The 27509-nt window shown below is 40.1% G+C and overlaps 1 long non-coding RNA gene across 1 annotated transcript in view; it reads right to left on the bottom strand.

Annotated features, from left to right (window-relative positions):
* Positions 1-27175, bottom strand: part of LOC142151746 (uncharacterized) — a 34006-nt gene extending 6831 nt beyond the window's left edge. Inside the window, exon 1 of the long non-coding RNA XR_012691239.1 lies at positions 22386-27175. This is a non-coding gene — a long non-coding RNA (uncharacterized LOC142151746). The remainder of the gene's footprint in view (positions 1-22385) is intronic.
* Positions 27176-27509: the final 334 nt, after the last annotated feature.

Here is a 27509-nt window from a genome sequence, read left to right as displayed (position 1 = left end):
ACAATTTAAATATATGTCTGGTTAGTAAGACATAAAATAGCTTTGTTTAATAAGATGGCTTAGAGCATTGTACCTAATTACAACACAGTGATATCTGTTTAGTTAATTATCTTTATGTAGGAAATACACAGGTCAGAACACTGAGGATGAACACAAGAAGTTGTGCATCTATCAGCGCATCCGTGAGGATTTGCTTTACCTGTGTGCAAATAGAGTTAACTGTCAAAAGTGTCCCAGTCATTGCCTGCTTTGAAATTGGAACAGAAAGGGTTAACCCTTATGTATCTGCATTAGCCCATACACAATCTTTGTACCCACCAATAATGTGCGTATATATTTACCAATGAGAGTACTTGAAGTGAGTATTTCATGTCCATATCTGCTTTGAATATTAGAAGTTCAGATAAATTGGTGCAAAGTCCTTAACTACCTATATCTATGTTGTAGAAAAGTCTCAATTGTCTGGCTCTCATTAAAACTACCATTACCAACTGTTTTTAATAACTGTTATTACAGAGAGCCTATAAATTATGTAGCGCTTTACAGAGGATTTGGAATCGATTTCTACTTTTGAAGGCAAGTGTTAAAGGGCAGCACGGTGGCACACTGGTTAGCATCTCTGCTTCACAGCACTGGGATCATGAGTTTGATTACCAACCACCTCTAACTCCCGCCTACAAGACTTCTCCTATGCCACTACCCACTTATAGAATTCCCTGGCACCCTCGATCAGACTCTCCTAAAGTAGTCACATCTTTAAATGCTCTCTTAAACCCCCTCTCTTTAAAATAAGGCACTGCGTAAGGAACAATATCTAACTGACTCCCACCTACCACTACACCCACCGGTACACCATCACATCTGCCCCAATCTCATCTCTGAGCCACACTCACTTTTGTTGTCTCAGCTCTGCCTTCTTCCCATTAGAATGTAAGTGTGGTGGTCGAGTACTGATGGGATTTCCTTCCCTTACCTTGTCCTCCAGACACGAGTCAGGTTCTTTTTTGGTCGGATATCCGGTGGTCAGGAGATAAATTCTTCAATGAAAGGGACAAGGATTGGTCAAATAACTTGGGTTTGTTAATAATGTGGTAAAGATAATTTTGGTAAGCAACCGCGCCACTGACCCCTTCAACTCAATGGTAATGACAAAATATTAATTTGATCAACATAGAGCACAATAGCATTTAACACATAATATACAACTGGTGAGTATAAGGCACAATTGCGATAAAATCTTCAATATCAATAAATCAATTTTTAGGTAAATCACTTAACATTAACATTCATCTAAAACATTTGGTGCACCAATATTATCCCTGGTAACGTTACCATATTTTACACTCAGTCCTGGGCTGACCTGTGCACAGGAATTTTGTAGTACATTAGATCTGTCAGCATGGAGGAAAGCAAGTGGAGGAATCTGTGACAAAGGGGATTTGCAGACCTACTGTACTTTCAACTAGAGTTCCTTCATATGATGGACTTCCAGCAGTAATACCTCTTATCTCTCTCAGCCTGTTCCTGAGGTAGTGAGCAGCTACATGGAAAGATTCAACTCAGATTTCTTATCTCTCGGTCTGTCTTCTTGTCACTCATAAACCTCATCTCTCTCCCTCAGAAGTCCAGAGCTTTCCTCTCCCCACTGCCTTCTGGGAGTTCACAGTTATTACCAAACTCAGTGGACTTGTTGCTATGACACAAACTCCTCCTTCCTGCACATCATCCTGGACACGCCTCTTCAGTTCAACTGTCAACTGTCATTCCCACTGTGTCTTTCTCAGCCTCTACTAACCCCTTGTAGCTCTGCATTTATGTACTTCCTCTGTGCTGTTTAACAGGGTTTTGGGGCACCACATAAGCTCTGTCATCTACCGTTTGTTTTCATGTCTGCCTTGTATGTTCCTATTTTATGTTTGTTTTCTCCACTGACAGGCACTGCGGAGCACTGTAGTCTGTAACGCCTTATAAATCAACAGCAATAATAATATATGTGCGTTTATTACCCATCAAGATGTTATATGACCTGTAATGTTTCAGGGATAACATACCTAATAATTGCACAGTAGTATATCATCATGAACATTTATTTATATAGCGCCAGCAAATTCCATAGCGCTTTACAATTGGGAAATTGTGTTCTGGCATTGTGTTCTGGCATTGCTATCACCACTGTGTCCTATTTCCATATATGTTAGTTCTAAACTAGCAGCTTTCAATATCATGCAATACATGACGTGAGTAATGTAGTCAATTAGAAGCCAGTGGCTAGTTTGTCCATGTGATGTGAGAAACTGAGTATCACCAGGAAAGCACCATGGTACAGGGCCTACAAAAGAGACAAAAATGTATCCACAGTGCCTAAAGTAGCATGTCCTGGTACTGCAATAATTCCTGCTTGTTGTTGCATCGAGAGCCCACAAGTCTTCCACAGCACCATACAAAGGGGGTTAGAACATACAACAAAATCACAAAATTACATAAGTACATACAGATAAAAGCAATAGGTACCGATAAGCAGAAAAATGAATGCATGGATGCAAATAACAGAACAAATCGTATGGCATACAAAAACTATTCAGTATAAGACAACAGAGGGACAGCAAGGAAGAGGTAGAGTAGGCAACATGAGACATAGGGCACATACATGAATTATAAGGTAGAGGACCCTGCCTGTGAGAGCTTACATTCTAAAGGGAGGGGGAAATGAGAGAGAACAGGAGGCAATGAGAAATTATGCATGGTGGGGTTAACTGTGGGGCAGATGCCTGCAAGATATTGAGACCAGGATGTAGAGAGGCCTAGATGAGGCCATGATGGTGCAGAGGCCTTGGTGGTATGGAGTCCTCTAATGTGCAGATGATATAGAGGCCTATCTGGTTAACGCCCTGAAAGGTGAAGGCGCCACAATGGTGTCTGGGCCAAGGTAGTGTAGAAGCCTGGAAGTTGGCAAGCTAGGTATGACAGTGGCAATGTAATCAAAGTGGTAAGACAAGGCGAGACGATATTATGGCAAACAGTATTTTGGCACAGAAGTGTCATTGTAGAGCGATACAATGGCAAAGGTATTGCAGTACTATAACGGTAGCTTTAAGAGCAGTAAATATAAAGGCAATGAGAAAATAGTGTGTGGAAGTAGGGGATTAGAGGCAGGAGGGCAATGAAAAGACAGTAGTAGGGAAGTGGTGAGAAAATAGAGGTGAGAGAGTTTGTGGAGAGCAGAAGTAGTAAGTGGAAGCATCAGGGTCAGAGAGCAGGAGTTCAGCAGCTGGATGATGAGAATGAGGCAGGGAAATAAGGAGACAAAAGATATAATTACAATGTCCAGGACAGTGAACTAAGAAGTACAGTGGTAGGCTGCAGCAGGTGATGTTTGTTACTGGCAGACAGATGACAGCCTAGCCAGAATGGTGTCATGTACATCGCCAAGTCAACCACCGAATGCCACCAAAAATGGGGTAAAAATAAGCTTACTATAATGTATTTGTATGGTGTGAAGAGCTCAGGTTTCCCCTGCAGCCTTGGGTCTCAGAAGACAACCCTAAACACTACTGTATGCAAATCCGTCACCCCCTTTTCTACTGACATACTGTCTTATTGATTACTCTACGACAAACAGAAAAGAGTCCCCATTTACATTCTGTTCTCGTTCTGTAACCATATGCATAGGAAAGGCACTCCTCCTACATTACTCATCATCATCAACGCTTATTTATATAGCGCCAGCAAATTCCATAGCACTTTACAATTGGGAACAAACACAGCAATAAAACAATCCTGGGTAATAAAGACAAAAAGAGAGGTAAGAGGGCCCTGCTCACAAGATTACAATCTATGGCTCACCCCATTAAAGTTCATTTAAATAGCCAACAAGCAAATTCTCCAATTTGATTTCTGTATTGTATCAACGCACTGTCATTATTATTTTTTTAGAATAGATGTCAACTTAGTCCCAATCTGTTTACCACCCTCATGACACAACTTAGTAAAGGGATGAACCTGTATTTGGGCCCCCACTTCCCTTTCAGGTACTCTTTGTTTACTCTGTTTGTGGTATTCTGTGATTTCTCTTACTGTCCACTGTGTAAGCCACTGTTTTCCCCAATGATTATGAAGGGGGTGCTGATAGCTTATTTAGATATATTTAAATCTTTTGATTTAAATTGCTATTTCTGTGTGGGAAATTTATTTGGCCGGTGGCTAAACGCCTTTAGAATGGTCAAATACAGTTACCCTACATAGACTCATGTTGTATACAATGCCGATTTACAAAAGGTTGTAAAAATGAATGTTTTGTCTAATGTTATTGAACAAGACCATATGCCTCTGGTGACCTTGTGTAAGATATTTTAATTCAAAACATCGAGCTTGCAAAGGGTTCCGATGTAAAATCAAATCCAGCCTTCGATAAGAGAACCCTAACCTCGGTGTTTATAACACAATAATGTGTTTCATTATCCCCTGTTCAGGGGACTTGGTGTATTGTTTCCTCCCACGGTGTACTAGGTGTTAGCATGCGGCACATATAAGAGAAAAATGAAGTTGAAAACCTATCTCCAGTTTTTCTGGCTGAAAGCATTTTCTCTTTTTTTTTCTTTAAACAAATCCGCATTCAGTGAACTGTTAAAGTAATCTAGGAGGTATAAATCTTGTAAAGACCTGCAAGCCTTCCATTTATTCTTTTATGTGGATGGCTGTTGACCTTGATCTTCTACAGGCAAGTTATAGTCTGCTTTCTATGCACTATTTAAAAAGAAGAATTGAACGGTTTAAGTGGATACTAACATCTGAGTCAACAAATCTGAACACTCGAAGCTAACATGAGGGTAAATATGACAGGAGATATAACGCCTTTGTTAAGCACAGGCAAACACAAGGCACGTTGCGGATTTAGAACTGTGGGTACAGAGCCAGTGAAAGGAAAAACATTATCCTCTCTCTATTAGAAGACCAAAATATGCTACAGCACTTTACAGATGGGGAAATATATGGATACAATATGATGTTACTCACTGTCTGTATGACTAATATAATGCTCTACCTGATTAACAGCACCAATATCGCCTGATATGCCAGACAGCTCTAGTAGCAAATGTGTATGTTCCTAGCAGGTCACAGTCCAGGATCTGTAGGTTCAATAGTAGTATTACAAGGTGTTTCACTGAGCTATTTATTTGCTTTCTATGAGCACTAAAATAAGTGATCTGGCTGCCATCACCATATTCTCTTTCCTAGAGAGAGAGAGAGATGAACAGGAATTATTCACCAGTAAGTCACAAAAGCCTATTTCATGGGATCTCCAGGAGGTTCATGATTGAAATTACTGCTGGGTAATGTGCACATTAATGATCATTATCTACTCATATAATGTAATGTCTGTGTACTTCCACCTTTGAATTGTGTAGATCAAAAGGTCTCAACTTTCAGTCTTGACCAAAACAATGTTTTGGATGGGACCACATGGCCCTCTGTCTCTAAACTGTTGTGAACTACCAACTAATAAACCAATTATTAATGACAAGTAAATATGCTTTTACTTAATTCCCTAGCAATTATATCTTAGTATGTAATGCAGAGTGTTGAAGCCATTTTTTCTGGAACAGTCAGATGTGACAACCATCCAGACCAATGCTGACGGGATATAACTGCTTGCGACCACAGATCAACAAAGCAATGCCTCAATGCCTTCATGCCTCGATGCCTCAGAAAAGTTTATGCCAAACAGGTTTCTGTAAAATTCCACAGGGAAAGTAAATATAAAAAACAGGATTTTGGAGGATGGGCAAAACAGACTTTCTATGCAAAGTTGGATGCGCCTTTAGGTGCAAACATTGGTGTGCAGATGTGCTTATGTGAAAGCAACGTAATTAACAATTAAAACTGCCAGATCATATAACTGTGGCTGCATTTACCAAGTAGACATACATGGCTCAGGCCTAGGGCATGTGTCATTTTTGTGTCATGTACAGACCTGTATTTGATGTTTGGGTGGACAAACGATGATCATCTGCACAAATGGGGGTCCTGATGGATACTTCTTACAAGAACCTGGATCCAGGGAATGCATTTGACTGAAGGGATCAGCATCAACAAAGCACATTTCTGAACTCCACAGGTACAACAAGATACATTTCCTGTGCCCAGGGGTGGGGTGGGGCGGGTGGCAGGGGGGCATACACCAGTATCTATTGTGTGTGTGAGAGGGACCAGTATCTATTGTGTGTGTGAGGGGGGCCAGGGGGCCAGTATCTATTGTGTGTGTGAGAGGAACCAGTATCAACTGTGTGTGTGAGGGGGCCAGTATCTATTGTGTGTGTAAGGGGGACCAGTATCCATTGTGTGTGTGAGGGGGACCAGTATCCATTGTGTGTGTGAGGGGGACCAGTATGTATTGTGTGTGTGTAAGGGGGACCAGTATCCATTGTGTGTGTGAGGGGGACCAGTATACATTGTATGTGTGAGGGGGACCAGTATCCATTGTGTGTGTGAGGGGGACCAGTATACATTGTGTGTGTGAGGGGGACCAGTATCCATTGTGTGTTTGAGGGGGTGCAGCATCCATTGTGTGTGTGAGGGGGACCTGTATCTATTTTGTGTGTGTGAGAGGGACTAGTATCTATTGTGTGTGTGAGAGGAACCAGTATCTGCCAACTGTCCTGAATCTGTTGGAGCAATTCCGAATTTGGGTGACTGTCTCTCTTAGTCAGGATTTGGCCTTACTACAAGGACATTTGGGAGGTATGTCCCGCTTTACACTGTACTGCTCATGAAGGCAGAGCTGTGTGCACCTAACAGTAGTGCACACAGTATTAAGTGGGTATTCATCTTAAATGATAACCATGCTACATCATAGGTCCCCCCTGTCTAAAGTACCCCGGGCCCGCCAGAGCCTTAATCCAGCTCTGGAACAGGGTGTCAGATTGACACCTAGTGCTCTGCTTCTCCTACCAGTAGCACCGCTCATATTATTTGTTTTAGCTTAGCCCTAAAACAAATAATAACCCTATTAGTATATAGTCCAAAGGAAAAACAATTTATTTTGCTGGCTTTTTGCATTTTGATAAATCAGCCGCTGTGTTCAGTACTGTAACAGAACATTATGTAATCTATTGCTGTAACATGATTTATACCCCATTATAATCCGTGACGTATGTAAAAAAACAAAAAACAAAAGTGCTGTAGGGAGAAGGAACAAAATATAATGCAATATAAAGTGAGGTTTGTTTTCTATTGCATTTTTTGTTTTCATTATTTAAGATTTATCATTTATAATAAAATATCGCTGCGTTAAGCAACACTATAAGAGCCTCTCTTTATATTGATAAATATATATTGTACCGAAGACCACCCTTTAAGGTTGGGCCGCTACTTATGGGCCAGTGCTATGTGCTTGACCCCCGGGCTAAAGTTTGCCAGCCAGCCCCTGACCGTGCCGTGGTGCAAACTGTATATTGTTACATCCAGATATATTCTATTCCCTAAGGCTGATGTGCATGACCACCACTACTCTCCATTAAGGTTCCAGTACATTGTACATGAAAGCTGGACTGAGCAGGCTAACGTGATTTAACATTCTGAATCATTAACAGGACACAATGACACTCACATGCGCAAGCTCTCCCATGTATATTTAATAGTGAAAAATATCATTAGACTGACATAGCTACAGTGGTCCTATAATCACAAACTTTTATTATATGATATTGACAAAGGGGCTTATATAGTCTATTATCCTGCTTTTGTGTGATACTCAACCTATTGCAGACAGGGAAAGTGATCTAGATGTAGTGAGTGACAACATCAGATTACCTAATTGGTTGAGGATTGCCCCAGTTAACGCTGAGAGATAAGCACACAGGACTCCATAGAGTGCTAGAAAGAAAAGAGCAGCACTAAGGCAAGTGTGCTATTAAACTCTAGTAAAAGTATCTGCCATGTGTTCTGTGTGGGGGGTGGATAAGATGCCTCCAAGGCACAAAAGACGCTAATCCCATGTTTTAAAGTTGAGTCAATATAAGTGTTGCTGTCAGCTTTAAAGACTGATTTGCATCCATCCTTTCTTGTTAGGTGAGCCTAGTGAAAGGAGTCATGCACCTATACCTCTAGGATTTAACTAGTTGTGTTTCTGTCTAGTCGTCAGCATGTAAGTGTATCTCACAGTCTAATCTATTATTTTGCTTTCCTCTCTCCCTCTAACATTTCAACAGAGTTTGCCCTACAACAACTTTTACTAACCTATTATTGCTATTTAGCAGAGTTTGCAAAATGTTCTTCTTTAAACATAAAAATAAATCTAATATTAGATGTGTGAAGCCATAACGTCATTGGTGCTAATACTGATGATAATAATAATAATAATAATAATAATAATAATAATAATAATAATCTAGACAAAAGGTGCATCAATGGTTATTAAAATGACAGGTGGGGTCAAGCTCGGTCAGTGTACGGGTGGTGGAGACACAGTATAAGGTGATGACTAGGTGGTATAGATGTCCCAGCCTGCTGGCTAAGATGGTTCCTGTGGTGTCAAACATGTGCTGGCGATGTATGTCGGCGCTGGGTACTCCGTTGCATATATGGTGGGAGTGCATAGCTCTTAGAGCTTTTTGGGATGCAGTCCTTTCAATTACTAAAGAAATAACGGGCGTTGAACCACCTAATTGCCCCAAATACTGGTTATTGAATCATAATAAATTGACCATCTCTAAATACAAAAAATCAACAACTAAAAACCAAAAGCAACGCGGCAAAGACCGTGATCCCGGTTCATTGGAGATCACAGAATATCCCTACCATCAGAGAGTGGTTTACCCGTTTAGAATCCTATAGCATGATGGACGACATACTCTATTCATCAAGGGACAAATATAGTGAGTATTACTATATATGGTTCGAGTGGCTCGAATTCAAGGATTCACCACTATATTCTCAGTGGAATAAGTGAACCTCCCCCCCCCCCCCTACTCCCCTCTCTCTCCCCTCTGATCTATCCTTCCTTCCCTGTCTTTATCCCTCTCGGTCTTTCCCCCATCCCTACATGATGTATTATGGTATACTAAATGGTACTTTGTTTTCTATATTGGTGTACTGTCGCATCTTGTACGTGTAATTGTATCTTTATATGCAATATTTATGAATATCTTTAATGCATCGTTCAATGCAAAACAGATATATTTGTAAAAGCTGTTTAATTTTTTTCAATAAAAAAAGAGAATTTAAAAAAAAAAAATGACAGGTGGGAACCTTTACAAAGTTTGACGATTTAATTTACACCATGCATTCATTTACCTGTTCATTTGCGGCATTCTTAGGGGCCGATTCGAATTGGCCACGTTTATGTAGGAACAACGCGGCACTAATTGTATTTCCATTAATATGGTAACTTTAACCCAGATTTTTGCTCGTGCCCCCGAGAGATGCAAGCAAAAATCAGCGTTAAAATTACCATACTAACAGCAATACTGCCCACTTTGCCATAGCAACGGTAATAGTGCGCAGGCCACGCTATTCCTAGAATAACGCGGCCAAATTGAATCGGCCCCTTAGAGACTTAAAAGACCCAGGGCCTTGTCCCAAAACCAAATGTGCATTTGTCTTCTATACACAAAAGCACACAATGTAAGAAAGATCTTTTTACACATCAGTTCATTAAATCAGCACAGATTACTGCAACAGGAATACGAGAAGGACGATCCAGAGTGAAGTAATTAGTACTGGGTGAAATGCGTTGTGTTAGACTGTCAACATTTATTTCTAAGGACTTCTCCTTCAATGTTTATATGCAAGTAACTAGAACATGTTGCCATTTTGTTCCACTCAACGTTTCCAAAATATTCTTTGCTTAAACACCATACCACCATGATATTGATTTCCTCTGTAATTCGGTCACACATTGATTATTGCAACTCTATATTAATTGTCCTTCCCCTCCGATGACTGTAATTACCTTGGCAAGGTTTATTCACCTCACCAATAACCCATCCGCTGCTTGCCCACTTTCTTAGTCCTTGCACCTTTCCCCCGACCATCCAGGTTAAAATTCAAAAAAAGGCCTTTCACATACTCACATTATCCACAATTCTGTCTGACTGACCCAGTAACATTGGAACAAAGCATGAATGTTAAGATGAAAATATTTATAACTGATACATATTTCAATATTAGAGCAAAATTAAAAAGATTCAGATATATATTGTTCAATGTGTACCTTCAACTATCTGTAGTGTAGGCAGCTATTTTATGTACTGAACCAAATATCACAAGACAGCAGCCTATCAATTCACTAGGAGCTCGTGAAATCAGTGAGGCACTTTGTGCCACGTGCCTCCTTGGTGTCACTTTTTCCTAGTTAATCGGTCGGCAGAATACTGATTTATCCCACAAAATAGTTGCTTCTACTCTGTGTAAGCAACAGGTATATTGCAAACAGGGCCATCTTTTCCATTGGGCACGATGGGCAGCTGCCCGGGGGCCCCACGGGCAAGGGGGCCCCATAGGCACGGCTCTTAATGAGAATAAATAATCCTGCAAAAGAAAAAAACCTGCAAAAAAAACCTTCAAGGGTCACTGATCAAGTACATCTATCTATCTCTATCTCTATATATCTATATCTGTATCTGTATACATCTATATATCTATATCTATCTCTATATCTAGGGGCCCCAGTGCACTGCTTTGCCTGGGGGCCCATAATGTTGTTAAGATGGCCCTGACTGCAAATGATATGTTTTACCTAGATATCACTGAATGCTTAGTAAGGTTTGCTCCTTTAACCCCTCTATCATAAGGCTGGCTGTCACAACATGCTGCACACATGTCCAGATCTGATGAAGATTATATGCATGTTCATCACAGTTGTCTTCAATAACATTTATATGTACTGGGATGCCCCGTGTCTCAAGAAGTTCAAGGGTTCAATAACAAAGGCTGCGTTGGCAGGTACTGTGTTCAAAGTGCGTTTAGGATCAAGACATGTGCATTCCTAGCCCAATAACTTGTCCAGTAATTGGTATATTGATTGCTAATGTCATCATGTTTTAGAATGTATAAACCATTCACTATATCACACAGCCGGCAACAATCCAAGAAGGCATTGTTTATTCATTGGAGTTCCCATACTGGCCTGGCTTGGATTGTGCTTGAGGGCCTGCTGATAAAGATCAGCAGATGATTGGGTGCACACATTCTTAACATGTCTGACCCATGACATCCCAAGGGCAGCAGGCAGCCTGTCATTACAGGCACAATGCTCCTCTTTCTTTCCACTTATCTAAACCCAGATGACTTTGAAATTTTTATTAACTCATTAATGACTGAAAATGTCATTAGAGGCACCAGGAAAAGAAAGTTAGTGAAGTGCAGAAGGTAGAGCTGCAAGCGGCACATCCAAATATACAATCCCGGCACTGGGTGTAATTAGATTCTTTTGTATACAGATCCGGCTGACTTGCCACACCTGGTCAGGATTCCTCATGATAAAAAAAATGGAGAAAAATATACTAGAATTATTTTCCTAATCTGTAAATCCTATTAATATTTTCCAAGCCACATGATTAAATCTTAACCAGAACGCTGTGGACACAGAGGAAGTATACTGAACGGATCAATACAAGGTGAAGTCGTTTCTCAGTCCAAAGTTTCTGAGTTACAACTTCATAAAATAAATAAAACGCGCTATATTAGTTTTAATACATACTAGTACAGAATGGGTGGAGTTGTCAACATTGGGTGAGTTTAATTAGAGGGGGGAGGCTTTCTACCATAATTGAAGTAAGTTATATGATAATCGAAGTTATCTACACCATGTGAGGTAATTATATGGTGGGTGGAGTGATCTACTGTGGGTGTGGTAATTATATGGTGGGTGGAGTTATATCCAGTGTGTGGAAAAAATAATTGGTGTGTTGAGTTAGTTACACTGCCTGAGATAAATATATAGTGGGTAGAGTTATCCACATTGCCTGAAGCAATTATACAGTGGGTGATGTTATCTATACTACAGTTATATAGTGGGTGGAGTTATCTATATGTGTGGAATAACTGAATAGTGTGTTGAGTTATCTACAGTGTGCTAAGTAAATATTCACTGGGTAGGTTTATCTACAGTGTGCAGTGTCTTAGGTAATTATATGGTGGATGCCATTCTCAGGGCCGGTGGAACACCATAAGCATGACAGATGGGCGCCATGCTTGCTGGGGTGCTATAACTGCACCAAAAAACTAAATTCTGGCGCGGGCAACGTTCCACCTCAAGTCCTGGTTCCCTGCTCTGTGGATAACAGAGCAGGTATAGGAACAAGCATGGGGACATGGGAGAACGGTACATGCACAGTGAAGTCACTTCCACGCATGTACCATAGAGTGCCAAAGAGGCTTTACGTCGTATGCACCAACTCCGGACAGGGCCAGTACCAGTCCTGGCTATTATTCACAGTGCAAGAGTTAATTATGGTGTAGTTGGAATTTTAAACGGTGTGTGTGATAATTAAGCAGTATAATACAGTTTGTGAGGCTTATTACAGTTTGTTAAATTTGTGTCAAAATTGTCAGGAATAAAGGTGCTTGAATTTGTTTCAAAGTGGCTCTTGAACCAGTTAATCAAAGAGCATCTAAAGTTCGAAAATTCACAATAAATTCTCAAAACTCTTGCAATTTGAGCCAGATAAACAGGTTTGAGCTTGGTTGGATTTGATGGACCTTGATAGCTTCAATGTATAGTATTTTTACTAGTTTACCATGACAGCTTCAAATGCAAAGACAGTAATATTCGCTGTTCCAATGAAAAGAAAACTGTTAAATATACTATAAAATGTAGCCATTTCATCTCGAACCAGCAACATTTTACAGCTTATTTTAAGGTCTTTAAGAATCGCAAAAACACAAACTGCAATGGCAGCTGCGAACCGTAAATGCTAACTTCGATACGCGAATACATGTCCGAGGTTTATAATTCGTGGCACCGATACCACAGCAGTCAAACCAGATAAAACCAGCCAGTTGTAACGTGAACAAATTTAAGATACATCAACAAGTCAAATTCAATCTCATTGCGAATTATTGGTTTCACAAATAAATATTTTCAAAACAATATGGGATTTAGAATAATTCACATTTTATGTAAGCTGGTTAGTAAACATTTTTGCTATCTTTAATTGGATAACTCTCTGTTGTACAACAATTTACTTTTTTTAATCCACAAAGTAGTAAGTTTGGTATACATAAAACATATGTTTCTTTCTAAAAACATAGGCATATCTGAAATATATTCAGTTCTAAAATCCCCGAAGCCTCGACATGTTTATTTCTGCTAGTAACACAAAAGTGTATCTGTCATTCATTTCTAAAAAAAAATCTACCATTAATTGCACCTGAGAAAAGCTTAATTGCAGTGTACAGTTATTTATTAACACACAAACCATTGTTTAGAAAATTCAGCTATAATTCACCATCCCTTTGCTTCATAAATGCCTTAGGCATACTTTTAATTATCTGTTGGTGTGGACAGAAGTTTATGTGACTGTAATCTCATGTGATCATTCAGATGTACTGAAAACTGGCAGCTTGGTGATGTCACAGAGAGTCTCAGAGGACCAGGGTGAGCCTGCTCCTGCCAGCACCTGGGATGTTCACCCTTACATTAATACTCATGAATAGTTATCGCTGCCCAGAATATGCCTCACTTTATGCTGGTATATAGAAAGGTTTGTATGTTCTCCCCGTGTTTGCGTGGGTTTCATCCGGGTATTCTGGTTTCCTCCCACTCTCCAAAAACATACTAGTAGGTTAATTGGCTGCTATCAAAATTGACCCTAGTCTCTATCTCTCTGTCTGTCTGTCTGTCTCTGTGTGTGTGTGTGTGTGTGTGTGTGTGTGTGTGTGTGTGTGTGTGTGTGTGTGTGTGTGTGTGTGTGTGTGTGTGTATATTAGGGAATTTAGACTGTAAGCTCCAATGGGGCAGGGACTGATGTGAGTGAGTTCTCTGTACAGTGCTGCTGATTTAGTGGCGCTATATAAATAGCTGATGATGATTATAGTAGAAATGAATACAGGTGGCATGGTGGCAACGTGATTAGAATTGGTACATCAAAACCAGTGCATTGCCGTGCCTCACTGGAAAATTTGGGTAGGGACTTGGTGGTGCTTCTCTATCTGTGTAACTAATAAATAACATTTGCCTCAATAGGATAAAGTAAATGTGTATTTGCTTACCTTTACCATACTGGACTTGCTCTCTAACAACCCTGATCCACCCCCCACCAAGAGCAAGGGACCACCAGTGCGAGAACCATGCAACTCTTAATAAGGATGCCAGCTGTGTGCTTGCAGTGTGTCATGTAAATTCACGTATGTGCAACGCTAAATCAGGTCTCTACTATCTTTTACAGATTATCATTATCACTTGTTTGTATAACACCACCATATTATGCAGTGCTTTCCAGAGAATATTGCTCAATTGGAGACACTACAGAAAATTTCTCCCGATGCGATATCAGTAACGATTTTACCAACGACTAATAAAAGAAATAAAACTCCTGATCAGCGTGCCGATTCATGTGTACACACTAAACACGTTTTACAAGATTTAATTCAGATCTGTGCTCTTCAACTGTCATAACCATCAGCTGAAAAGATAGTGACTCTGTGAACTCTATGGAGATCCTGATCATAAGTGAATACACACTGCAGGATTGGAACAACGTCGCTCCATCGATGTACAAGAATTTTAGTCCAGTTTGAAAATCAAATCAAGCGATATAATGTGCTTTGGAAGGATCCGAGCGTACACACTAGTGCAATATGGGACCAAACTCTTGATTACAGGGTAATTTGCCTTAAAATCGACTGAAAACACTGTAGTGTGTACCCAACCTAAGTCTAAATTCCCTAAAACACAAAGGTTCATTTTTCCACAAGCCAATTAACCCACCAATATGTTTTTAGACTGTGGAAGTAAATTGGAGCACTGGGAGGAAACCCACGCACACACAGGGAGAACATACAAATAGGGCCCTGGTCAGAATTGAACCCATGGCTCCCGCGCTGTGAGGAGGCAATGATAGCCATTTGTTTATCATGTAGTTGTGCATAGATGAGGAACTCTTTAAGTTAGAAAGCAGTATTTTACTTTATAGAGGTCCTTTAAATTCAGGTATGCTGAATTCATGCTGGGCAGATAGGATGAACTTTTTAACACTACACATGCTGAAGATAAATAAGTGTACATATGCATGTGTACTCTTCATGGGAGACAAGAACCCATCAAATATACTGCTGTGTGGAGAAAAGTGAGAAGATTAAATCTTAAAGGTTGAAACGGTATACATAAGAGTGCACTTGAATGGAGAACTATTATCATCATCATCTTCATCATTTATATAGCGCCAGCAAATTCCATAGCGCTTTACATTTGGAAACGAACACAGTAATAAAACAATACTGGGTAATACATCCAGACAGAGAGGAGGTACGAGGGCCCTGCCTGCAAGCTTACAATCTATGAGATCATCCAGAGCAGGCCTGGCCAACCATGTGACTCTCTAGGTGTTGTGAAACTTCAAGTTCCAACATCCCCTGCCAGCTATCTACTGGCAAAGCATGCTGGGACTTGTAGTTTCACAACACCTGGAGAGCCACAGGTTGGCCAGCCCTACTTCAAAGACTTTGTAAAAATACTACTCAATATCGGAAACGGCACAGTGCCCAAAACAGGTTGTGCCAAGGGGCAGTGTGTCTTCATACCACACATACCTCTCATGCTTAGTGACTACTGCTTTCAAGTCAGTTCCTTCCCCATCAAGCTATGTTTTGTCATCATCAACAATGCAGTCCTTCAAAATGGCCGGGATTGACTTGAGGAATCTGTTCTTCTCACATGGACAATCGCCCGTTGCCTACTCATGAGCCAATAACAACAAGAATCTTCACATTCTGAACCCTACCAGAAGAACATATATCATTGTTTATGATATCATATGTAAAAATATATTGGAAAAGAGGAATCAACTGTAAACAATGAAATTGATTTCTTTGTTAAACCAGTACAAAAAAATCGGGTAGCTTGTTAGTATTGTATAAACTCACCTTGAGTACGAATGAGGGACTGACAATGGATGCATGAAAATTGTGTTCACTGTGCTCATGTTCCATGTTGCATTCTGAGTGCATACTGTGTATAATGGTCTTTGCCAAAACGATCTATGAGGTCTATTTTTAGGTGCCTCTCGCCAATATGTCCATACATGTAGTACAGACAGTGCAGTGCATATATTGTAATCAATGTAGTAGTATACGCAGTGCAGTGTGCTCATAGTATATCTCTATAGGTGTCAATCATGACTTCTAAGCAGTGGTATGTGAGGAACAGAGATTGGGGAGTGTGTTTTTGAACAGGTGAGCCATTTACTATCAGGTTGAAAAATAGCTCTCATTGCAATATATTTTGGAGAATATTTAATGCATAGAACATCTCCTATGGAATTTTATGAAGCCCATCATTAAATAAAATGATTACATTATTGTTGCTAGTTGTAATAGTTTTTGGGGTTCTCATTATATGTAAATTGTATTTGTAGCATTTGCAACATAAAGTGGTAGAAAGTCTTACAGTTGCAGGCCAAATCTTTGCTTTAAAAGTAGAGAAGGTCCACTTTTCTCCACAATACAAAACATTTAATATATATGGTTGCCAGCTTTATTTTCACCTCCAAGTAACCGAGATTTCTCAGTTCGGGCCACTTTGTGAGAAAAGTAATTCTGATCTAACAAATAAAGAGAGAGCAGTAATTTTAAAAACCTCAAATCCCTATGGCACCCTGACACAGGGAATCACATGGATAGTGTAAATTGCTTTTCGAAGACCTGAGGCGAATGTATTGTACTTCAGCAGGCACACAAATCATCTAATCAAACAATAAAATATCTTTTCTCGTTATCCCGTTCTATAATATTCATGCATTTGTCTTTTCTCCATCGCTCTTTTATACCTTTCCTCTTCCTCCTTCTACTTTTCAGTTCTATTTTCAGTCTGATATGAAATTTTTGACTTTCGACAGGGCCGTAACTAGAGCTCTGCGAGAGGAGTGACCGCCCAGGGCGCCATGCTGAAGGGGGACGCACTTTATGAATATTTTAGGTTAATTTGGTTAAAATTGAAGGCTAGGGGGGAGGCAAGTTTCCTTCTCACCCCAGGTGCTAACATTTTAAGTTACGGCTCTGACTTTAATATATACTTCCCTTGACTCTCCTTACATTTATAATGGGTGTCCCCCTTTCCTCCCAATCAGATGACACCCCTGAAGAGAAAGACCCAGTCTGTGAAGCACAGCGTTCTGTATGGGGCCTGTCAACAACAACTATCACCACTTTTTGGCAACATAACAAGATTAGAAGGTTCTTGGGTCGTAACTTTTGGTGCTGAAATATTTTTCCTTTTTTTTAGGTCTTTTGCAGTCCTCCATTCCATCTTTCTTTTCTATGTACTGAAGAACCACGCCTTGTCAGGGGACTAGGCAGTAGCAGAGCTTAAGCTAGGTACACACTGAAGAATTGTTCCGACCGACGTGCTATCTCAAACAATTATACCTACGACTGAAGGTCCGATCGGTCTGACGAATCATACATACACACTGACACAATTTACCTTCAGATCTGTGCTCTTCATCTGGTCCTTTGTCTGGTCCTCTAGTCTGGAGAATGACAGCACAATATTCATTCATTCACTACTGTCACATTGTTACACTGATTAAAACCGCCTTGTTATAGCTATCCACATGTCTTAACGAATTTCGTTAGCTTCTGTGACTCTGAAACGAAATATTCTGTCTCAGAACAAACAAATTAATTATTCCTTCTACAGCACTCTCAACATTTATTCACTGGGACATTCAGTGCTAACATCGGCTGAAAAGAGCCCGACTCTGTAAACTCTATGGAGATCGTCAGCATGAGTGCACACACACTACATGATCGTTAGGTGATTGATCGGAAAAAATTAAACGGTACGACCAACCAAATGAGGCGATAATCATCTATTTGGGCAGACTTTTAACCATCATGTCACTAAACACACTGACCCGACTTTCGAACGAGCGGTCGTATGTCGGCTGGTTGATCTGATTATTGGACAAAAACCCTGTAGTGTGTACCCAGCTTTACTTAGCTGAAGACAGAGATCCAGGATTGGATGTGAATGTCATGTGACCTGCTCATATCCTACCCCGGCACGCAGGCTCTGGCCAGGAACACCTTTCTGCTGCCAAGTCCCTCAATCAATCTCGGCCAATCAGCCTAGGGCATCCATCTCCTTTAGAGTTAACGTTGAGAAATGAAAACCCCTTTACACAAAAGTAGTGATTTCAAAATTGGCCTGAAATTGTGTGTAAGCCTCCATCAACCATCAACTATCAAAAGGGGATTACTCTCTTAGATGATGTTTATTGGTTTGTACAGGCGATTGTGTAACTTTAACAAAATGTATTGCTTTAGCTTTCTGATTTTCTATTTTGTATTTACGCTGTGTATTTATATTATTAAGCAGCTATGTTGGTTGCAACATAGCACTGCAAGAACAAATTTTGTTGTGTCCCAATGATAATACACATCTGTGCCAGATGATATAAAGATATGACTCAAAAACACAAAAGGAAGCCAGAACAATTAAGTAATGTACTTAGTGAAAGTTACAGAAGTGCATGTACAAATGAATATATCAAAGTCATCGTAAGATTATAACCAGCTGCTCGTCAGGGAACTTCTGCACCGTATAAAAATAATTACACAAATAACTGGCTGCATATTGCAAATAGAGCAAGCCCAAAAAATACAAATATAGCAAAGACATAAAGCAGAGTCTTTATTTTCCACTTTGTGGCCCATGTCATGTCTTTTTACTAATAATAATAAGCTGCAGACCAAAGGTAACCGTATACTTACTGCCGCAAAAATTGTGGCCTAAAAATGTGTTTATTTTGAGTGTATTAAGGTACCTGCAACGCAAGGTACAATGTATGCACTTAATGAATCTGGATATGGCTGGAGTACAGATACGTCAGTAATTATCAGCACGGGCAACACTGGGCAGCACAGTGGCTAAGTGGTTAGCACTTCTGCCTTACAGCACTTCGGTCATGAGTTCAATTCCCACCCATGGCCTTATCTGTGAGGAGTTTGCATGTTCTCCCCGTGTTTGTGTGGGCTTCCTCCGGGTGCTCCGGTTTCCTCCCACACTCCAAAAACATACTGGTAGGTTAATTGGCTGCTATCAAATTGACCCTAGTCTGTGTGTGTATGTATGTTAGGGAATTTAGACTGTAAGCCCCAATGGGGCAGGGACTGATGTGAGTGAGTTCTCTGTACAGCGCTGCGGAATTAGTGGTGCTATATAAATAAATGATAATAATAATAATAATTATCAGATTAAAGATGATAATGACTGTCCCTTAAAAATAATAAATAAATAAATAAAGCATGCCCCCCTTTAAACAGGTGACCAGCAGCAGCGCTGTAGCTTGGGCTGGTTACGGCTGATGCGGTAGACATAGGATCACAACTGTTATTCGGGTGGGCTACATAGTCTTTGCAGGTTTCATTCCTCTGGGAAATTCCACCCTGACCAGGCTGAGGCTGGCATCACGTTATGACTTGAGAACAACATGCTGCAGGTCTCCCTGTTATAGTGTGACCAGCCTAGCCTGGCATAACCTGCTACTGGATGCCACTTTTGTAGGTGAACCTCATGCTCTTTGTTCCCCCACATTAGCAGTAATCCTCCCGATCTATAACACTGGTGCCGTTTATTTTTTTATTTTTATTTATTTAATTTAACAACCGCTAAAAATATGTGCTGCTGATTATTATTATCAACATTATCACTTATCTTTACACCAGGCCTAAGAGAGCCGCAGCCCGCAACAGATATGCGTCTTAAGAGGCGTATCTGGAGGTGCGGTATACTCCAAAGAGATTGTCTATCTCCCGGAGGCGTGCTACGCTTGTATGTGCATGCCCCTATCATAAGTGATATGCGCTGACAGCCCCCGATCCACCTCTCCAGGTGTAGGGAGCCGCAAGTGCAAGTTACGTTTAACTTAAAATAACTTAAAATTCCTCTCTGCTTAACTACACATATGCAGCAATAATAGAAATGCTTTATTATTTAAATAAAGCATTGTTTACAAAAGGGAATCAAAAGAAAATATATATATATTTTTTTTTTTTTTAAATCTATATATATTTTTCAGCAAGTGGAACTGAAAGCCCAACTCCAGTCATTAGTTCCACTGTACATGCGTGATCAGGCTAACCAGTTCATATATGCGCATATCCCTGTAGATTGGCATGACAAGGGGTAAGTTAACTTTTTTCGCTCCCCGAGAGAGGCGCCAAGACAGCTGAGTATCACTCAATTGCCTCGGTGAGGTTTTAATGGTTCATTATGGCAATAGGAGGTTTTCTATTGCTACTATAAATTGTGATAGAAAACCTTATCTCCTATTGTTATTAAATCGGCCAGTAAATGTTGGTAGACAAATTATCTTAAGTCCATATGACTGAAGCCCAAATGAACTGGAGCCCTAATGATATGCACCTGTGTTAGAGACAAGCACTTTTGTTTCACCATGCCCCCACATTTCCCCTAGAATATGAGCGCCTCCTATCAGTGTATGTTCCATTATCAATGCATCTTTACTTAATTTGGAGTGTGAGGAAACCACTGCGCTACTTATAGTTCGTACACCATCACAACCTCCGCTGACAACCCATGAAAAATGGGTCATTATAGAATTCATGTTTAGAATGTACCAGGCTGAAGATAATGTCATTCATCACAGTTACAAGAGTGAGCCGCTAATAAGCTCTCATTGCATATTCATAGTCACATTGTGTCTCCTGTACATTCCAGCACTCTACAGAGGTTGGTGCGTGTCCCCTACTCCAGTCCATGCCTGGCAATGACTGTTCTCCTGTCATGTTGCTGCAATTACCCTGTAAAAAAGTTACCCAAGATTGATTGTCCTGATCTGTGGTTCAATTGTAAATTAGAATGCAGCCCTCCCTGGGGAGCCACAATCCTTATTTGTGATTACAGGGGGAAAAAGGCTTCTAATAGAATAACATAGGAAGTTCTTTCTTTTACTTTTAGGCAATTAGCCTGATGGAATTGCTTTCTTTCTGGTGCACCCGCAAGTGTAAACTGATATCATAATGAACAGTATGATGTTTGTCCTGTAGTCCCTACGTTTCCATATGTGTTAAAGCCACTTTCCCTTTCTCCATACTACACATCGGAGACTGTACAGTGCGTCACCAGGGTAATAAAGGGGCATAATAGTCCTATGGTGATTTGTATATTGTTGTGTTGTGTTTTTCTATCATTTTATGCACTTAAATAAATATGTAATACATACATCGCTGATCTTTTAAAAGCAGTGGGCAAATCACCAGTAATTTAGGTTTTAAGGGTGTAGAATAATAAAAAGAATAGAATAATAAAAACAAATAGGATTTTATCCCTAAATAAAAGTACCGCTTATTGTTAATAAATCTCTTTTATAGGCTAAGCCCACCTTTGTTGACTTTCTAGGGGATAAATGTGCAAAATAGAGCCAAGGGCTATTATCCAGCCTAGATTTGTGGAAATCTGCACCGATACTCTGCTCACCTTGCGCATCATTGTTTTATTTTTTATTGTGTACATTTATAATTAATGATATGCATATTATAAACATGGGCTGAAATAGTTTGGAATTAGAGATGAGCGAGGAAATGTAGTGCTAACCAGGTGTCCTGGTGCAATAGGCAAGAGCTGCAACGTTGTGGTGCTACAGTGTTCGAGTTGTACTTCTGCTTCACCATTCAGCACTGTATTTGTAAATGTTGTGATCTGTGCACTCTATAGCCTAAGAGTAGAGCTGGGACACCAATGGCCAGTTCATTCTGCTGCGTAGTATGGTAGGGGTAGGACTTCAATGAATTAATATTTTGCAGAGCAATTTAAAACATTTTACTCATCGCTAGTCTGCATTATTTCCATTTATTTATTTTAGAGGAAAAGGATGTGGTAAGGAACCATGGAGAGTTATGGCAGTGGAGCGATGGGAATAGAATATGGGGCAGCACAGAAAGCGTAGCCATGGGGAACAAACAAATTACATCCAGACCGGCTTATAATAGGGCAATTCGGTTAAATATTCAATATCTTCAATATATATATATATATATATATATATATATATATATATATATATCTCAACAGTAGGAGAGGTGGCAGTACGGCATACCGGCGTATACCAGCCCACTTATACATACATTAATAAGATGGAATCTATGAGGATAGTAAGTGACTGTGTAATGATAAACTCCCCAACTTGAACGTGGTATTGTACCTTGCATTCTCTTCACATTTCTTTGTCAGCACCTGAAAGGAAATCCCAGTTGGTGGATACTGCCGAGATTATCCAATCAGTTGGGTGACTATAAAATAAAGTAAATAAATTAACGAACATTAATACAGCACATGGTTGAAAGATGCAAATGTATAATATTGCTAACCCAGATAGATTATTGAACTTCCAATAAGTATTAACAGCATTGTGAAATAATACGCATAGTGCCAAGGATCTAACAGATCTTTGTGTTAAATACCAATGCCAATATTGAAAATGATCAGCCAGGAGACGTTTGCAAGAGAGGGTATCGGTCAGTGCTAGTCACGAGTAATTGGTCAGTGCCAGAGATGGCTGCATGTGATTGGCTGTCAGCCACAGTCCTCAATCACGTGCTGCCTTCTCCAGCTCACAAGCAACCAGATCTCCCTCAATCGTCTCCTAGGCCTATGGCTGTGAAAGGCAGCAATCAGCATTCAATGCTCTGGTATAACCGCTACAATACTGACATCTTACTTTCTAATATAAAAACACTCAACAAATCAAGAACACAAACATCCAATATGTTCTGGGATAATTGTGCACCTTCAGATGGAAAGCATTAGAAAATATTCACTCCATTTAGAACAAGGAAAAGTATAAATATTTACATAAAACACAAACATGTGGGTCTGTTGTGTTTTCATTTTCCTGCAAAAAAAAACATATAGCGCCAATGAACAGAGTCGCCTTCAGGAACGAGTTAACACACTTGAATCTCTTTCATCTGAAATAAAAACATGTCCTGTTTTCTCTGAATGACATGGTGTTATTTCCTGCTAAATACGTTTTCGTAATTCATCCTGTTACCAGAAGAGACACAAGAACATAAGTATTATTTTATTTTTTTGCGGGGGTAAGGGATTTAAATGGAGCGTTAAATACACATTTTACAGGAACACACACATAAAACAACATTAAACCAACTTCTTACAATACATGGGGCTGTTACAAGGAAGAAATTAGATGTTTCACAGAGGAAGCGACAGGATCTAGAATCTGGAAACAATTAGGACAAATTCATGAGTTGTTAGCAAGCATTCCATCTTGTGCGACTCATTCATAGGCCGTTGTTTCTGAACAGATGTAGGCAGACTTTCCCATCTAGCAGTAACACACATACTTTGTACCTCCTGTATGCTGGAACTTGTCTTCTTAGAGCGAATAAATGTCCTCTACAGGAAGCTTCGGTTTTTCCTACTAAAATGATGGTACTATGATACAGGAAGGGTACGACAACAATATTACTACTGTTTCTTTTTTCAGAGATGCTTTCTACCATTTAAGGGGGTCAGGGTGGGGGTTGTGCAGCTCCTCTCTTCAACCCATACTAGTTTATTGGTGGAGTCCCTCAAGAGGACCTCACCATAGGTAGAAATGACAGCAGCCCCACGGAATGGATGTCCATGGCATTCATCCAATCAGGATCCAGCTGCCAGCTTTAGATCCCTTCTTTCCTCTGGTACTCATGCATCCATATAGAAGCTTTCTAGCACAGGTTCCCACTAATAGTTAGTACAAGACAGCCCTAGTGACCCCATCAATGTACTAATATGGAGGCAGAATGGGCTGTGTAAAAGCCTCTACTTGGATTCCAGTGTCTTATTCATGAAATTAACATTACCTTAACCACAAAGTTGCTTTGATCATTAATTCAGAAATGCTACTTTCCAGTATTACACAACTCCACATAACACAAACTGAAAGTGTTATTTACGAGGCGGAATGTTAATACAACTGGCCTTGTGCGTCTGTATTTGATTGACGCCCCTGATAGGGAATATGAATGGATTAGTGCATATAAATGGTGGCGAATATGGGGATGGATAATATTGCTTTGATGATGAAGGATCTGGGCGACTCGGCCGCACTTGGCCCAAAAATTATTATTTGTGCTGTGGAACAAAATACTTACATGAACTTTAGGGCTGGATACTGCATGTTTATGAGGGTGTTACCAGAGCTTTACCTCCCCAACAAAATGCCTGGACTGTTACACATCATCAGAGGTTACAAACCATCCAGGCGCCCTTCATATGGGAACTCTCATTTCTAGATGCACAATTTACAATGTAATTAATGAATTACATTATACAAATGTGACACATGAATTAAAGACAGGTCCAATATAGAAAGTGTTTTAGAGAGTGGTCCAATGGTGATCGCAGGCAAGGCATTGATGTGAGCTTTTTACTGTTGTCACCAAGGGCATTCCCATTTCAGGCCTCAGTCCTGCATATGGTCGCACAAATCTAGGGGAACGCAGGCCTGTATGGCTGATTAAGAGGAGCCTTTCCCCACAAAATAATTTCCTGGACATCCGCAGTTGGCAAATGACCCATGGAAACTAAATGGACAGCAACAACTTTCCTTTATGTAAAACCAGCTTTCTAACACCTAAAGAACCTGCCAGAAAAAATGACTTTATAATATATAATGTGAAAGCTTAGGGCAGCCTACGGTTTTGCTCTATCACATCCCTTTAAACTCATTTGAATATGAGATGGGAGAACAGGCCATACTGGAATTGCATTTTTATACAGCAATACGCAAAAAGCAAATGATGATCCAGCCATGCCTGAAACACCCTTAGTACAGTCTATTGCTGTGCATGAGCGCACAGGAAGTAAACGTGCACAGACAGGCGCATTATGTCATCTCAATATTTGCACACAGATGTGCCTGCATTTAGATTAATAGGTGACCTTAACAGAGTTCTAAATATCTCTGATAAGAGAGTGACTGTTTGTTTATCCACCAAAGAAGCAGCAAGTTGAGAGGTGTAACATGCTTTCATGAAAAGGTTGTATGCACATATGCGCCAGCAGTCTTGATTTTTAAGGGATAATATGGGGATGGCCCACCAGAAAATGGGCATGATTTTGAAAAAAATGGGTGTAGTTTGGGCACTCTGGCATTACCCAATTTTCCAATTGGAAATGATAGCAGGCATGTATGAATATACCCTAACACACACGCGTGTGTGTGTGTGTGTGTGTGTATATATATATATATATATATATATATATATATATATATATATATGTATATTTATCTATATATACCTTATATATACAATTGAAAATAGGCCAGCTATGTGTTTAAATACTTCTCTTGCATATCATTTCTATGGCCACAGATGGGTGATATACAATTAGTAATGAGCATTTCATAGCCTGGGTGAAAGATAGACCTTCACACAATTCCGGTAATCCTTTACAATACAATACAATGAGGTGACACATGTTATTGGTATTTCCTTCTCTTTACAGATCAGTTTTTTTTGGTTGAAACTATAAAACATGTGTTTAAACTTGTAAATTTTAAAGAAAGCACAATGAAGCCAGCACCAGGCTTACTCAACTTTTTCAGTTGATAGTGAACTGTTTTTATAGCTTTCTGGGAAAAAAAAAGCACTAACTGGATTAAATGTTTTAATATGCTAAATGGGTGCACTTAAAGAGAACTCATGAAGAACTTTTTATTTGAAGTCAGAGCCACAAATGTATGGATTCTTGTTGAGAACATGTGGTCAACGCTTTATCTCTTTCAACAAAAGGTCAGAAATAATTTTCAAGTATCATATTAACTATTTATAAGTGAATCCATGTATAATGCTGGCTGTTATATGATATATTCACTGCTAATAAATATGGGCTAAATGTAAATGGCCTGATATTGCTTTGTGTGAAGCCTTAAAACAATAGAGATGCCTAATAATTAAAATGATTGGGACAGTATCTGGCATGCTGCCAGTAATGGCTTGGCCATAGACCTTACCCGGACACTTTCTGGTAGGCTGATGGCTCTTCCATGATGTCATTGGACTGTATGGGAGCAGTGGCGGCCTGGGCTGTTCCCAAATTCAGTGATTTGGGCTTGCAACTATGTAGGTTGTGTCAGGCACATCTATTCGCTTAGAGAGGAAGCGCATGGCCATTTACATCTCTGTGCTTGTGCCTCTGCACCCCCCTATTTGTGAGGGTGACTCAGTAGTAACTTTAGTTACATTATGGGTCATCATGCTCAAAGCCCCATTAGTGCACTAGTCAGGGATTCCTCGTTGAGGATTTTGCACTAAGGGGCCAGTTAATTCATAAATCAATAGGACTTATTCTTGCTTCAAAGGGTTACGCATTGTTGCCGATGGTAAACCCTGGCACGGAGATATTACCTTGGCATGGGGAATCCTAATTAACAAGTATTGCGGCATTATTTATACCACCGCAGTACCTGTCCTGTTATCCCTATCTCCAGCACTGGCCTCGCTCACCACCCTTGTAGCTAGGGCTTATTGGTGTGATGACCACGCCTTCTTTTTGTTTGCGCCACCTAAAGTTGATTTGGTCCCATCCACGTGAGTCCACTTTTAGAGATTTTTCTAGGGCCACTTCAGGTTACCAATTTGCCCTTCATGTTAGTAAATGGGGTCGGAAGATGACCAGAATGGCCCTGTGTGTGGGACCATCTTTCTACGGCATCAGCAGGCCCTGCAGACTGATCCTTCAGGACAGGCCATGTGTAACCAGCCTCGAGCTCCGTATTATTTTAGCGCCTTAAGATAAACAATGTGCCATGCTAGCCATTGCGTCAGGATAGATATATAGATATAGATAATGTAGTACAGAAGAGAGTATTTGCCTCCAGGTTGACAGTCTTACTTTTTACTCACGGAGAGCCATCATGATGATCTATCTCGGCGTGGGCAATACAGTGTTGTATTTGCTGTTTGCATCCAAATTTCTATGTTCTCTCCTGTAAAACATATAGTGAGTCATTGTAGGATGTTTTAATGTGGCTGAAGTTTAGAGAGTACATTGATCATGAGAAAATATTTGAATATATCACAATATGGTAATAAGTGAAGCATTTCTTACAGGCAAATATATTATAACCCTATTATCTATCTTAAAGCATCAAGATAATAAAGTGAGTAATTTTGGCCACCCGACTGCCAGGCTGGCAGGATCAGTCTGTAATTTGGTCACCCACTTAGGTACATCGCTTCTGGCAACCCCCCGGGCTTGTTAGTGCAGTCAGAAGGTCACAGGCATGGTCATCTTCCTATGACATTTACTAAAGTGC

Source organism: Mixophyes fleayi, chromosome 4, assembly GCF_038048845.1.
Source record: "Mixophyes fleayi isolate aMixFle1 chromosome 4, aMixFle1.hap1, whole genome shotgun sequence".
Classification (NCBI taxonomy): domain Eukaryota; kingdom Metazoa; phylum Chordata; class Amphibia; order Anura; family Limnodynastidae; genus Mixophyes; species Mixophyes fleayi.
The sequence above is the reverse complement of the archived record's forward strand: the minus strand, read 5'-3'. Positions and strand labels throughout refer to the sequence as shown.